This window comes from Microtus ochrogaster, chromosome 2 (genome assembly GCF_000317375.1).
Source record: "Microtus ochrogaster isolate Prairie Vole_2 chromosome 2, MicOch1.0, whole genome shotgun sequence".
In the NCBI taxonomy this organism is placed as follows: Eukaryota; Metazoa; Chordata; class Mammalia; order Rodentia; family Cricetidae; genus Microtus; species Microtus ochrogaster.
The window spans coordinates 31,568,135-31,582,366 of NC_022010.1; the positions used below are offsets into that span (position 1 = coordinate 31,568,135).

The window sequence follows — 14,232 nt, forward strand, 5'->3', positions numbered from 1 at the left end:
TCTTCTAGACCAGGCTGGCCTCGAACTCACAGAGATCCGCCTGCCTCTGCCTCCCAAGTGCTGGGATTAAAGGCGTGCGCCACCACCGCCCGGCCCTAACTTATTTTTGAGACAAGGTCTTATGAAGCCCAGGCTGGCCTTAAACTTCTGGATAACTGAGAATGATCTAGACTTGGCAATCCCCCTCCCGAGGACTGGAGTCACAGATATGTGCCACCACACCCTGCCCGCTTGCTCTTTTTTCAAGTACATTCCTGCACCGCCCAGAAACATTCATAAACGCACACAGCCTGCAGAAGGAAGGCAAGTCCAGGGGGAATATGACTGCTGAAAGAATCTTGCTAGATGAGAAATACACGTGTATATTTACTAGAATTTTGTGTCTGTGGCGTGGGTTTTGTTTTGTTGTTTTGTGCATGAGACAAGGTCTCATATAGCCCAGGCTGGGCCCAGTCTCACTGGGTAGGCAATGATGACCTTGAACCTCTTCTGCCACCACGTCCCAAGTACTGCAATTATTGGTGTGTCCCACCACACAATAGGGAGAATTTTGGGTGACTCTGGGTTGCTTTTTTTTTTTTTTTATGTGATATTGTTCCTAGCCCATCTTGAGTTGATATCCTAGGACCCAGGACCAAACTGCAGTTCTCGGATTTGCTTTTTAACTTGGCCACATTTCTAACATTCCTGAATACATCTCTTTTCTCATTTATGTTTCTGTTGGAAACTTTGGAGAGTCCCATTCTGGTCATGGGAAATCAGGGTCTTAAAAAGAATTTAAGAATTCACTATCCGATATTAAAATGTAAGTGCTAGAGAGGTAGCTCAGCAGCCCTGAGTGTGTGCTGACCTTGTGTGTGACCTGAGTTCACTTGCCAGGACCTAAGTTCACGGACCAGGTGAGTCACAACCGCCTGCAACTCCAGTCCTCAGGAAGCTGGCGCCCCCTTCAGGACTCCAACGGCACCTGCATGGGTGTGCACATACCAACACACAGACACACGTGTATACATGTAAATTAAATTAAAAAAATAAGTTCCTAAAATAAAATTAGAATCACATTTAATAATAATATATCTCATTTGCTAAGAAAGCTGCATTGATATGGGTGATTGTCTTTGTTCACACAGATAGACAGACAGACAGACACAGAGCAATTCCTTTGCTCTTGGTTTGGAACCAATTCCTGCTGGAAACTAGTTTTGCCTCACAATCCCCTACTTAAGTTTAAAAAGTTCTAAAGAGTAGTGGAATCATTAAGTAATAAGCTCTCTGAAGTGGTACAGGCTATGACAGCAGGCTTTCATGTTTAGAGAAAAGGGGTCACATGAGCAGATTAGATTTCATTTTAAAATGCCTGAGCCAAACACGAACAGCTTAATCCATCCCTTACATGTTGAGTGACAGTTAAGAATCAGCCAAGTGAGAAATAAAGGTGACTTAAAATGAAGCAAGACTACAGTATCAGATTTTTCTACACGTGCCGCAATTTATAGGAAGATATGGCCAGTGTCAATCTTGGAACTGATTTCTTGCTTAACTAATAGACTATTTAGTGGTATGTTATGAAAAATTAGGGCACAATTCAAATGATAAATTTCTTAGGAGGAGAGCACCAGATGTGATACGCTGGCGGGAGCTGTAGAGAAGAATTGTCCAGTCGAGTAGAGTGTCAGCCGTGCGCATCCTTTTACGCCCTCCCGTAGGCATATTACAGGGCAAATCAAACAACTGAAATCTCTTCATTTCAAACAGCTGCACCGTGCTACACAGCAAAGACCAGGCTGGAACTCTCGATTCTCTTGTCTCGGTCTACCTCGTGCTGGGATTACAGGCCTGTGCCACAAGCCTGGATAGAAATTACTTGCAGCAGTACATTAAAAAGAATGTGTGAGCTGGGTATGATGGCACACGTCTTTAATCCCAGAACCCAGGAGGCAGAGACAGGTGACCTCGAAGAACGTGAGACCAACCTGGTCCACATAGTGAGTTCCAAGACAGCCAAGGCTACATAGTGAGCACCTGTCTCAAAACAAACTAAAACAAATAAAATAAAAGCTTGTTCAAAATATAATTTCAATATGTAAATATAAAAATTATAGATGGGGCTTTCTCCACCACCCCCATCTTTGAAGCCTGGTATGTATTCTGCATATAAAATACATCTCTGTTCAGACCAGCCAGGCTTTTTGTATGTTAGTCATATGTACCTGGTTGCTGTTGCACTGGACTACTTAGCTCTCAAAGCAAGTGCTTGGAGCTCAGCAATCAAGACAAACTATTCTCAGCTCAACGAATTAAAAATCTTCAGAACATCACGCTGGGCTGCCCCACAGGTTGCAGTTAGTGTTCCTGGTTCCCAGACATTCACATTTTAATCCACGTGTATCGCATAATCCAACATGTTATATTAGGTTTGGCCAAGGAGAGCAGAGAATCCATTTCTCACAAATACACATTTATTTATGTGTGTTTGGACTACATGAGCACCACATGCGTACATGCATACATGCATACATGCATACAGTTCCTGCAGAGGCCAGAAGAAGGTATAAGATCCTCTGAATATGGAGTTACAGATGATTGTGAGCTACCATGTCAGTGATGGGAACCAAACCCGGGTCCCCTCCAGGAGTAGCCAGTGCTTTTAACCACTGAGCCGCCTCTCCTAATGTGTTTTTAAGTCTGTGAACTCTGTTATACATTAGAGTCCACCCCAGTGGTTTCCCTTACTGCCTCTATGTGGCCATAGACCATAGGGAGGACTCTGAGACACAGCACTGACCGCTCTGGCGTTCAGCTCCCCACTCCCTGTGACCACTCCTCCCTCCTCCCTTGACTGGTCATTCTCTGCCCCTGTTCCCTGTGGACCGCAGGCTTCTTGAGGGCAGGCCGGGTTTGTCTTGCTGTCCCTGGTGTCCCAGCACCTATCGTACCTACCCAATAGAGGGCTAACGAACCAAATAGCTTAGAATCCAAGGAGGAGGTGTGGTAAGGAAGAGGAAAATTAGAATCTTGTGCACTGCTCTTAGGGATTTCAAATGCTATGGAAACCTGTCTGACAGTTCCTCAAAAAAATTAAAAATAGAGCTACATTAGGATCCAGCAATTCTATTCCTGGTTCTATAACTGAACTGAAAGAAACCAGAAGCAAGGATGTGGAGAGATAGTTAGGAGTCCACATTCTCCGTAAGCTGTTCACACCCTGAAGTTGGAAACAGCACGCGTTTGTCCTGGAATAAATGAAGTATAGTACAAGCTTACAATGGAGTCTAACTTCACCTTAAAGAAAGTGGAATCAGTTGGCGCATGCCATAGCATGTGGAGTTTAAAACAATAACTTTATTTTAAATTATGTGTATGGATACATGTCTCTGTGTGGGGATGTGCACATGAATTCATGTGCCCACATCACCTGGAGCTGGTGCTACAGGCTTTGAGCCAACAGATGTGGGTGCTGGAAACTGAACTCAGGTCCTCCGGAAGAGTCGTACGTGCTCTAACCACTGAGCAATCTTTCTATAAAATGCTATGGAAGTGAGATAAGCCACGGCCAAGAACAAGTACTTGTGATTCCTCTTCACAGAGATGCTGAGGTCAGGAGGGGTCATAGAGCGGCAGCCGCCAGGCGTGGGGATAAGGTAGCGGGGCTCAGTCAGTGGACACAGACCTTCAGGCTTGAAAGATACGTTCTGTGGATGGACGGTCACCGTGTGACTGCATTCTCTCTCACTGAGCCCATTCTTAACAATGAAGGCTCTTAAAAAACAGGAGTACCTAGAGTGACCTTACTTAAGGTTACAATATTGCCATCTGTAGCTTTTTAAACCGATGCCAGGCTCTTCCTAGTATTATTTGAATTCGTGTCAGACGAGAAGAAAAACAAGAGTCCAGAACACAGAATGGCCCCGCTGTGGCTGAATCGGTGGCCACGGCAGATCCGCTGCCGTCCTCTGTTGTGCTTTCCCCGGGACTAGCTGTCCAGTGAGGCTAGGATGACGTGTAGCAGGCTTGGTGAAAGTACATATACTAGATTAGCCGGATTGATTTACTGTGCAATAGGAAAACAGCGTGTTAATTATGATTTAAAAACACCTGGTAGGGCAGCAGATGTGCAAGAACTTTATTGAACGGAAGCTTTGTTCAGGGAGAGTGACAGATATGGAAGCTGGTGTGTTATGGAGCAGGAGCTTCTAGCTCTTGCTGTCTTTCATGTGCACATAAGTTAAATATGATATTTTTATTCATTCCGTGAAACTTTCCTCCATGCATATAATAATACATTTTGATCGTAGCCACAGATGCCTCCCAGAACTCCTCCGGGATCCACCCCTCTCCCTTGCCAGTTCCGTGTGCTGCCCGTGCTGGTGGGACCGCCCAAGGGTCAGCATCCTTAGAACAGTCTTTGTCCCAGAAGCCATCAACTGTCAACAGCTCCTCCACGAGGGGTCAGGGGGCTCCTGAGTCCCTCTCCTCTGGTTGTTGACTGGTTTGATTTTATGGTCTCATACAGGCCACGAGTGTTGTGAGTTTGTGGACGCCGTGATCCTGACGTCCACACTTTCGCTCTGATTCCTTCCAGCCTCCAGCTCCTGCAATCTGTCCTTGATGGGCCCACGGGGAGGGTGTGTGACGGAGATGTCACATTTACGACTGAGTGTTACTTATTCCCTGAATTTTGATCTGTTGTGAACTTCTGCACGAAGAAACCTGGCTGATGAGGCTTGAGATCTTCACTAATCGTTGGATAGAGGGCTATGACTTGAGAGGGAGTTTGGTACTACATCCATTTAGCAAAAGAATACTAATTCCTGGGACCTGTGAACCCCACACCTATGGGTTCTTATCCAAATTTAAAGTGGCAGGCCTGTTGTGTTTTTCCCTGTGGAGTGGGCCTTAAGTCCAGTCAGAAAGTGGTTTTTCCATCTGTACCACGATTAAACACATGGTCTTATCTGTCATGACAGTCACTATTGTAACTCACAAGGCTTGCGGCTGTGTAGGACTGTTGAAGACTCCTCTCCAAGAACTTCCTAGTACTACAAAAGCCAGTCTGCAGGGAGAAAGCTTCTGGGTCAATATCAGCTTGCTTTCTCCATGTCCTGTCTCCAGTGTGTGACAGTCTTCTGGTGGGCAGTTGTGTTTGTTTGGTTTCTATTGCTGTGATAATCACTATAACCAAAGTCAGCTTGGGAAGAAAGCTGCATGCCGTCCTATGCATCCAAGTAATGGTCAGGGAAGTCAGGGAAGGACCTAGAAGCGGAGCTGATGCAGAGGCCAGGGAGGAATGCTAACTACAAACATACTCCTCACGGCTGGCTCAGCCTGCCTTCTTATAGCACCAGGACCAGGGTGCCCACCCAGGGACAGCCCCACCCACAGTGGGCTGGACCCTTCGACTTCAACCATTAGTCAGGAAAACGCTCCCACAGACTTGCTTATGGGCCAATCTGATGGAAGAGTTTTTCTCAGTTAAGGTTCCCTCTTCCCAAATGATGGCCCTAGCTTGTGTCAAACCAATGGGAAAAAAAATAATAACCCTGCACAGCAACCAAGATCAATGATAATCACCTGTATTGTTTAGCAGCTCTCTAGAAAACCCCTGATCGACAACCCAACAGGGGTGTCTTGGTGAGGGGTTTCTATTGCTGTGATAAAATACCATGACCAGAAACAACTTAGGGAGGCAAGGGTTTGTTTCGCTTTACACCTCCAGGGAAGCCAAGGCAGGAACCCGGAGGCAGGAACTGATGCAGAGGCCGTGGAGGAACGCCACTTAGTGGTTCGCTTCCTGTGGCTTCTTGAGCTTGCCTTCTGATAGCACCTAGGACTACCCACCCAGAGGTGACACCAACCACAGTGACATGGACCCTTTCATATCAATCATCAAGCAAGAAAATGCCCTACAGACTCACCCATGGCGGCACTTTCTCAATTGAGGTTCCTCTTTCTAGATGACCCTAGCTTGTATTAAGTCAGCATACAAACTAGCCAGCACAGGGAGCTATCACACACCTAGACTGGGGTTTTTGTTTGGCAAACCTGTGGCTTCTGGGAAGAGCCCTACCTCCTGTCTAGGGTAACTCCAATTAAATTCATATATGATATAATATAATATAAGTACATATACATATGCGTGTGTATATATGGAAGCTTATGAAATAATAGGTTCCAATATGACTTTATCAAACAGCTTTGGGGTTAGTTTCCACTTGACCCACCCTTTCCTCTGCCCCACCCTCTCCCCTATCCCGCCCTCACCCCCCCCCCCTCCACTCACATACCTCTACCCTCCCCCGCCTTCACACTCCCCCCCCCCACTTAAACTTCTTTCCCCACTATTCCCCATTTCCCCTTCTTGTCTTTATATTAACAATGACTTTATTTAATCATCTTCCCTGGGTGCTGAAAAGGCCCTGGTCCTGAAGTCTCTTGCTGTCAGAGCAGAGGCCGGTGGAAAGACAGTCCCACGGGCAACAGCTGTCTGTCTCTTCTCCAGTAGCAGCACTGGCCCCAGGGTGTCCGCAGTCGCTTTCCCTGACTCTTGGCTCCGAGGATGTCTGTTATTCAAAGTAACCAGATTTCAACAATTAGAGAAAAAAGACATGGCGATATATATTTTTTTTAATTCCTGGGAGAACTGCTTTAGTAGGAAAGCAAAACTCGCAGTTTCTGTCACGTGCTGTCACGAGTTATAATTGCCCAGGAATGCATTATCTCGTGATGGAATGCAAACAAGCCTCCGTACCGGCTCTAAATACATGCCCCAGTTTATCCACTCTCCAGCTGTCCAAAGTGGACACGGATGGATGCAAGCTCCCGTGCGGGTAGCGTCTTCCACGGTCTGATAGCTTTGTCAGATCAGTCAGCGATTCGATTGGATGGCGAGGGTTGAAGTAGAGCACAAAGCCCATGGAGATCAATAAGATCATACAGATGAAAAGCAAAGCTGGGTCTGTGGGAAGGACACCAAGGCACAAATCAACGAATATTACAAAAGAAAATGACAAAGGCAAATATGTATAGTTTCTTAGGATGAGAAATTCAATAAAATATAAAATTAATAATAAGGATACATCTGTAGCAAAGATAGAGTTCCTTTTGGGTTGGTTTATACCTAAGTCTTTCACAGGGATTAAAACCCCTTAACTTCGATCCTAGCCACTTTTCTAATGCTGTGGCAAAGCCCCATGACCAAGGGAACATATAAAAGAGTTTGTTTGGGCTCATGGCTCCAAAGGGCTAGCGTCCATGATGGCTGGACAAAGGCAGGAAGCAGGTGCGGGAAGCTGAAGACTCACGTCTTAAACAAGCAAAAAGCAGAGAGCAGAGCAGGGTGAAGCTCTAAACTCTCAGAGCCCAATCTGGTGACGTACTTCCTCCAGGAAGGCCACACCTCCTCAACTGTCTTCAAGCACTGCCAACACCTGGGGACCAACCATCCAAATACCAGAAATGATGGGGCCATCTTCAAACCACCACACGGTCCCAGCAGAACAGTGGTCAAGAGATAAGATCAAGGACATGATGGCTAGCAGTTGAAGGAACGAAAACTAAAATAAGATGAAGGAAGAGTCTTATCAAATTGGCTTTTTTTTTCTTTAATGACCAGTCTTGATTCTAGCCCAGTTTCAGGGGCCAGAATTCCTGCACTGTTGAGGGTGGGGAGGGTGAGGTGCTCAGTTATTGAGAAACTGGCTATATGAGCTGTAAATGAAGTCTGGTGGTGGTGGTGGTGGCAGTGGCACAGGCACACCTGTAATCCTGGTACTCAGGAGGCAGAGGCAGGCGGATCTCTGTGAGTTCGAGGCCAGCCTGGTCTACAGAGTGAGTTCCAGGTCAGCCAGGACTGTTACACACAAAAAGCAAAAGCCAAAAGCCAAAAAAAAGGGGGGTGGGGCTGTAAGTGAAGAAGGATGCACTTGCAGGCATCTGACCTCAGTCTGACCTCGGGGGCAATTGGCAGTGCCCTAGAACTTTGTGTGTGAGGCTTTTCACAGCAGGTATCTGCACAGGCAAAAAGCTGAAGAGCAAGTAGAGCATCAAGTGTAAATCATCGTGATGATGCTCACACTGTCATTCATAGCAGTTCGGGAGCTGAAGAGGTGGCTCCCTGGTAAGAGCTCACACAGCTCTGCAGAGGACTCAGGTTTGGTCTCCAGCACCCACCCTGAGTTGCTCACAATCGCCTGGTACTCCAGGGCCTCTTGTGGGCCATATGCATATCCCCACACATGGACACAGGCGTGTATTTATTTTAAAATAAATCTCTATAAAGGGAAAACTAGTTAGCAGCATGTGGAAGAACAGCACTTATTAAACGTGTTCGCCGTTTAGTGGAGCTTTTAATGCTCATTTAAACACGTTCCGTGTCACTCGTGAGTGGCTCCATCATGTGTGACTGTTTCGGCGTTTGGGCTACACTGCCGCCACAGTGGTACGCCAATGTTATTAGATATAGGTGGAGCCGGCGGAGGAAAAAGCTGCCTATAAGTCAGCAGTGTGTAACAGTTCTCCCAGGATGGCCAGAGGAGGAGGAAGATGAGCCTCCTTTGTGGGTTCCTAAATTTTCTAAAATGTGCTCCTTTTACAAATGGGAAATGGACATTTAGAGAACTAAAAGCAGAACCGAGCTTTTGTGAAGGCTTGTAGTCTTTGTTCACAGGCTCTCTCTGGGCACCGTTGTCCCCCCAGGGTGACTTCCTGTCTCTGTCATATTACCAGCCTCTGCCCTCTCCCTCCGCAGTGGCCTCTTTGAGCTGGCCCTCTGTCCCCCTCCTGTCAGCCCAGTGGGATGATTTAGGCTCTCACTGGTTTTGTTTGTTGGTTGGTTGGTTGGTTGGTTTTGTTTTTTTCTGTGTAATAACCCTGACTGTCCTGGAACTAGCTCTGTAGACCAGACTGGCCTCACACTCACAGAGATCCTCCTGCCTCTGTATCCCAAGTGCTGGGATTAAAGGCGTGCGCCACCACAGCCTGGCTTCATTGTTTTTGCCAGGTAAGAGACTTTCTATGACTTCCTGTAAGTCCACTCTCCCAATTGGGTATCCGCCTTGCTCAATTCATGCTTCCTAATTCCCTCAGTTTCTGTCAGACACTAGCCAAACTGAACTGTGTTCTCACTTCTCTGAGATGTTCATTCTGTGGGCAACCTCCATTGTTCCTCTTTCTGCTCCTCAGACTTTAGCTAAACAAATCCCTGTGTCAGGCACCCCAAGACACAGAGACGGATTATTATCACTGTCTCCTGGAGGCGGGGAGTGGTTTGCTGTGAACTTCTGTTAGTAGTTACATTAGTTATGTTAATGACTCTTCTGTCAGAACAAATATCTTGAGGCATTCAACTTACAAAGAAAAGGTTTGCTTTGATTCAAGTAGGGAGGTGTGGTTAGTTGGCCTAATACTTAGAGTTTTGGGAAAGGAGCTGTTAGTCTTGGATCCAGGAAGCCAAAGAGCAGCTAAGGAGAGAAAGAGTTCCCATGCTCCCAATACCTGAAGACCTACCATGGTCCCCACTTCTTAAAGGTTCCACCATTTCCAGATAGCACCTCCAAGAAAGCCAACTTTCTAAAACGACCCAAATTATTTTTAATTGTTTTTCATTGAGCTGTATTTTTTTCTGCTCCTCCTCCTTCCTTCCCCTCCCCTTCTACTCCCTCCCATGATCCCCACACTCCTAGTTTACTCAGGAGATCTTGTCTTTTTCTACTTCCCTTGTAGATTAGATCCATGTATGTCTGTCTTAGGGTCCTCTTTGTTGTCTAGGTTCTCTGGGATTGTGAATTGTAGGCTGGGTTTTCTTTGCTTTATGTCTAAAAGCCACTCATGAGTGAATACATATTATATTTGTCTTTCTGGGTCTGGGTTACCTCACTCAATATGATGTTTTCTAGGTCCATCCATTTGCCTACAGATTTTTAAATGTTTTATTTTTTTTTCCACTGTGTAGTATTCTGTTGTGCAAAAGTACCACATCTTCTGTATCCATTCTTTGATTGAGAGCCATTTAGGTTGTTTCCAGGTTCTGGCCATGACAAATAATGTTGTTATGAACATAGTTGAGCACATGTCCTTGTAGTACAAGTGAGCATCCTTTAGGTATATACCCCAAAGTGGTTTTCCTGGGTCTTGGGGTTAGGTTATTTCCTAATTTTCTGAGAATTCATCATACTGTTTTCCAAAGCAGCTGTACCAGTTTGCACTCCCACCAGCAATGCAGAAGTGTTCCCTTATTCCACATCCTCTCCAGCATAAGCTGTCATCAGTGTTTTTGATCTTGGCATCTGACAGATTTAAGATGAAATCTCAGAGTTGTTTTGATTTGCATTTCTCTAATGACTAAGGATGTTGAGCATTTCCTTAAGTGTCTTTCAGCCATTTTATATTCATCTCTTGAGAGTTCTCTGTTTAGGTCTGTACCCATTTTTTTATTGGATTATTTGTTCTTTTGATGACCAAGTTCTTGAGTTATTTGTATATTTTGGAGATCAATCCGCCTTCTGTCTGATGTGGGGTTGGTGAAGATCTTTTCCCATTCTGTACGCTGCCATTTTGTCTTGTTGACCGTGCCCTTTGCTTTACAGAAGCTTCTCGGTTTCAGGAGTTCCCACTTATTAATTATTGCTCACAGTGTCTGTACTGCTAGTGTTATATTTAGGAAGTGGTTCCCTGTGCCAGGTCTTTAATCCATTTGGACTTGAGTTTTGTGCATGGCGATAGATATGGATCTATTTTCATTCTTCTACATGTTGCTATCCAGTCATGCCAGTACCATTTATTGGATATGCTTTCTTTTTTCATATATATATATGAAAATATATATATATGAAAATATATATATATTTGCTTCTTTGTCAAAAGTCAGGCATTTGTAGGTGTATGGATTATGGATTAATATCTGGGTCTTCAATCTGGTTCCATTACAACCCAATTATTTAAAGGAGGCAAAGATCTTTTCATAAGCGATAAATCACTGGTTATAGGACTGACCCAGCTGTGTTGGCCTCCAGAGGAGAGCCATGTTGCTTTGGGGCAAGGATGGAAGAGCGTGTGTGGTCAACTGACGAGGTGAGAATGTAGCTGGCTGGTGAGGGAGGGCAGGAGGCAAAGCCGCATGGCTGCTGTGTGTGCCCTGCTGACGTGCTAAAGCTGCGTCCTCTCCCGAGCTAGAATAACAGTAGTTAATAACTAATGTTCTAGTTCCCTCCACACCCTCATGCAATTGGTCCTGGCACAACCTCCTGGGAAAACAGCTCTATCTTTTTACAGCACAGGAAGCTGAGACCCCCTCCAGAAATATTAATTCAGTGATTTTCCTAATTCCCATCGCAGTTGTCAGCCTCGAGGCTAAACGCCCTCATACTGTGTGTCATCAATTCATGTACATAACTGTCTTGTTCCTACATGTTGTCATGCGTGAAAAGTCAGAGCCCATCATAGGCTCCATTAACCTAAGAACACACGCGATACATGCAGGGAATGGATGCATGAAGTGGCGTGAACCAGAGGCTTCCCGGGGTCTGATGAAATACTCCTGCTTGTTTGGATAATTGTCCAGACCTGTGCTTGGGAGAACATGGAGAGAAAGAAAATTGCACACATCATATCATCCAGGGCCCTTCCAACGCATAACAGATCCGTGCTCCCTGAATTCACACACATAGCCCCTACCTTGCAGACTCGGGGTGTCCCTAAGCCGAATTCACACACATAGTCCCTACCTCGCAGACTCGGGATGTCCCCAAGTAGGAAGCCCCCATGGCAGTTGCCTTGTTGAACCTCCCACCCCTTTAAAACTGTGACTTGCCTGAAAGGCTCCAAGAGAACATTCTTAAACGTGAGAAACTCAATCTTCTGTAAAATATCACTTCTTCTAAGCCCGAAGCTTTGGGGGAGGAGTGAGTGGTTGGATTCCAATAAAACAGAGTCACAATGTACACGTTTGAAGGGGGCGCCAGACAACTGAACACTTGCTTTGTCAGTGAAGCCAAAGACAAACTGGTGAGCAGGGTGAGCGTGCAAAATTGTATATGACGGGAACCAGAGGGCAAGCTGCAAGCCAGGATCGAAATGCCGTGGAAGGCTTGCATGTCTGTGCAGAGTGACAGTTTAAGCCTTCTCTCTCCATCACTCGCCCCCTCAACCTCGCTCACATTTGTGGGAGGTGCCAGGAAGTCATGTAAGGACACTCAGCCCTTCTCATTCCTACCATAGCATGGCATTTGTTTAAAGAGTGTATGAGAATGGATGGAGGAGGGGGGATGGGCACACACAACCTGCTCATCCTACCAAGGCGTTATGGCTCTTTCTGTCATAACCCTTCCCCTACCCCATAAATGTCCGCTCTGGAGACTGGTCTCAGAGAAACAGACTCTTTCATTGCTTGTAAGTGTTGACATTAGTTGTGTTATTCTGTTGTCTGTGTTCTTAGGAGGTGAGCGCATGTCTCCCTTGAGCGATGTGCCACCCCTGACTGCTTTGGTACTTGTAGAGGATAAGGCTCAGGGAGGCATGAATGGCCTGAGCTCACAGTTCCACCAGAGGAGCCAAGGATCAGCTCCAAGTTTCTTAACCCCCGAGCCCAGACTTTTTGCCTTTGCACTCAGCTTTCTTGGCCGCTGAGCTCTGGCCTCTACATTCTCCCCGCTTTGTCTTCCTGCCAAATTCTCCCAAATTCCCACAGTGTCTGAGCTGACTGTCTTTTATGAGAATTGCCCGTTTTAACAGCTTCTTGCTGTCATTTATGCAACATGGAACATCCAGACAGAGGCCATTATTTTTGCTCCTTGGTGTGGCTTCCACTTGTGAGGTATGCCATCTGCAGATAGGAAGCAGGAGATGCCTCTGATGAGAGCTTGCAGGAGCTGGGGATGTTCTGGGGGTGCAGATTTGTTAAAGGGCAGATCTGAGAAAGATGGGATTGTGCGTTTGTCAAAGTCAGGCAGATAACGCTGCACAGTCCTTCTGCGCATCCTTCCCTGCATGCGCGGAGCATCCTCCTCCCGGAGAATGATACTCTCTCTGAAGTTATGAATGGCTCACTTTTCTCAGAATTCTTGTTCACAGTGCAGACTTACGGCTCCCTCTCTGCACTTGTCTTTTGCAGCAGAGTTGAAACTTCCTTAGATCCTTGAAGGCAGATTTCAGAGACACCTCCACCTCCTTTCCCTTCACAGTTACAACAAAGGATCTCATTGGTGTTGGCTGTTCTTGTACGACACAGATTGACACGGCACATGGATTTCCCAACACTGTGCGAAATGCCTGCTGCGGCTGTTCTTTCTGCCAGGAATGCCCACTCCCCTCATCCTGTCTCCTCCTCCCTCTGGGAGGTTGCTTCCCTCTGATCTTGCCTCTTTGGACATAACGATGATAAGCAGTTTAAGTTCACTTCCTCATCCAGTTTGGGGCGGAAAAAGTTTTGCCTTGAGAACAAACCCATTCTGGTAACGCCTCTTACTTGCCATCCTTAAACACATTTCTGGGTGTATTGCTCAAGATTTTTATATTTTTCTCTTTAATCATTTCCTAACCACAGGGTCTGAGACTGATTGGCACATTATTGGTACATTATTTTGTACATAACTCTACCAAAGTAATTGTCAATAAGTTAGTAATGGGTGGGGTCCAGAGAGACACAGGTATAATTATCACCCCTGTTCAACATACAGCCCAACATGGGGCATCTAATCATAGTGCCCGTGCTCCCCAGCCCTGATGCTCAGCAGTCATAAAGTGGAGTAAGCTTGCCTTGAGGTCAGCCTAGATGTACCCGCTACCTGTTAAGGAGGAAGACCAGGACATCCCTCTGATGTCGCTGCTCCTCCCCACAGCCCAGCAAACACCTTAGGAAGTCTGGAAATCTGCACTTGAATCTTGTTTCAGAAAGCCACCAACTGCTGCTTCCCAAAAGGAAAAGTGTAGGTTTTCTATGAGATTCTTGTTAGGAAAAAAAATACCCAAGTTTGATTGTCTGTCCCACTTGTGTGGTTATGTTTCTACTCTAGCTGCTGCAGCCTACGGGGGTAAATTCCCTGGACTCCCATGGGGAGGAGATCCGGATACTGTCCTGGCACATCCTGCTGGGTCTGGGACTCTGTGGCCATTGCCAAGGACACGTAGGTTCGTGTCTCTTGCTGCGATTCAGGAAGGCTACAGAAAAGTGACCCTGTGTCTCCCAGTGCAGCCTACTGCCAATCAAAGCCTTGCTGGCTCTCCCAGGATGCATTGGCT

General features: G+C 46.1%; 1 protein-coding gene across 1 annotated transcript in view; it reads left to right on the forward strand.

Moving 5' to 3' along the window:
• Positions 1–14,232, forward strand: part of Fry (FRY microtubule binding protein) — a 382,290-nt gene that overhangs the window by 27,488 nt on the left and 340,570 nt on the right. The gene's annotated exons all lie outside the window — the stretch shown is intronic.